This window comes from Pongo pygmaeus, chromosome 3 (assembly GCF_028885625.2).
Source record: "Pongo pygmaeus isolate AG05252 chromosome 3, NHGRI_mPonPyg2-v2.0_pri, whole genome shotgun sequence".
NCBI classification, from domain to species: Eukaryota; Metazoa; Chordata; class Mammalia; order Primates; family Hominidae; genus Pongo; species Pongo pygmaeus.
The window spans coordinates 65175534-65177238 of record NC_072376.2 but is presented as its reverse complement, the minus strand read 5'-3'; the positions used below and the strand labels follow the sequence as shown (position 1 = coordinate 65177238).

At 43.2% G+C, this 1705-nt stretch overlaps 1 non-coding gene across 1 annotated transcript; it reads left to right on the top strand.

Annotated features, from left to right (window-relative positions):
• Nucleotides 1-645: 645 nt before the first annotated feature.
• Nucleotides 646-754, top strand: LOC129035891 (U6 spliceosomal RNA). The gene has a single exon (XR_008502385.1). It is a non-coding gene; the product is annotated as a U6 spliceosomal RNA (small nuclear RNA).
• The last annotated feature ends 951 nt before the right edge of the window (nucleotides 755-1705 follow it).

Here is a 1705-nt window from a genome sequence, read left to right as displayed (position 1 = left end):
TACCCCGCCTGGCTCACAAAACTGTTTCTGTTTTTGAAAATTCTAAACAGTGATAGACATGGATGGTATGAAGCCTACATGACTCTGCAATATTTTACCAAAGGGTCTCAGACATTTTCTCACTGTATTTCTCCCGACAGGCTCCCGAACGTGCCGCAACCTAAACTTAACCCCCACTGCTTCATACTATCACATCATCCTTCCTCCAGCAGGATTCTCTTATGACTGGGAAAAGTGCTGAATACCCACAGATCACTCAGCACAAGGTCGAGGGCTGACTGTCAGCAAGAAGGAAAGGCAGACGGAAGAAATGAAGACCACATGAAAGGAAAGCATTTTGCTTTCATGGCTCTGCCTATAAAGTCCACAGGAAGGTCAGTATGACATAAAAAAGCTCTGGCTGCTAGAGCAAGGATGGTGGAGGATGCAGAATATTTGCTAGTGTAACACACAGAGGAGAAGTGGTCCCAAGAAAAATCCAGGTGAGTGTAATGTCCTGGAGCTAGGCCACAAGGGTCCCTAGACGTGACCTTGAGCAAATCGGTCTTTCTATGCCTCAATTTCCTCATCTGCAAAAAGAAGTTTATAATAACGGCACCTACTCCATAGGCTGTTGTGAGGATTCCATGAATAAACTTGGATGGAGTGCTCACTTTGACAGCACACATACTAAAATTGGAATGATAAGAGAAGATGATTAGCATGGCCCCTGCTGAAGGATGACACACAAGTTCATGAAGCATTACATACTTTTTACCAAAAAAAAATGTTTAAGTGAAAATAAAAATATTAAATATGGATGGAGTACTTAGCACAGGGGTGGTGGTGGTTTTGATTATATCTGCCAATGCTCCTGCATAAAGCTAAGAGACAGAATGGGACAGAGAAAAATATGCCTCAGGAAAAGGCAGCAGAACTCTGCTTTCTGCAGAAGGCACAATAAAGGAAGTCAGGCTTCTTCAAGGTCAGGCAACACAGAGGTCTTACAATAGCAAATTAGAAACACCAAGAGTCCAGCTTATTGAAAAAGGATCATCCTTAGACTGTGAACTTTGTACAACTTCATTTAGATAGACTGAGAAGTCCTAGCAATTTCTATTAAAATTCTCATAAAGGAAAGAACCCATTCGAGTGCACATAAGCGTGGGATTCAGAGGAGTGAGGCATTGACAAGAGGCTTTGAGATAATGCAATGCTAGGGCCAAAAAAGAAAATTTATCCGGGTAGATGGAGCCAGGGCAGAATGAATTCTTCTGGCCTCTCTCCACTGAAGGGCTTACTGATTTCATAGTGAGGAAAAACAAGTTAATAGTAGACCAATGATCTTCACAGGCTTATATTACTACATTTGCCTAAGCTAACTGTCTAGTAAAGTACTCATAGCTCATTCCATAGTGTGGGTTCATCAATGAATTCTTCTCTTTCTTTTTTTTTTTTTTTTGAGACAGAGTCTCACTCTGTCACCCAGGCTGGAGTACAGTGGTACAGTCTCAGCTCACTGCAACCTCTGCCCCCCAGGCTCAAGTGATTCTCGTGCCTCAGCCTCCAGAAGTAGCTGGGATTACAGGCATGTGCCACTACACCCAGCTAATTTTTGTATTTGTAGTAGAGACGGGATTTCACCACGTTGGCCAGGCTGGTCTCAAATTCCTGGCCTCAAGTGATGCTTTCGCCTCGGTCTCCCAAAGTGCTGGGATTACAGGCA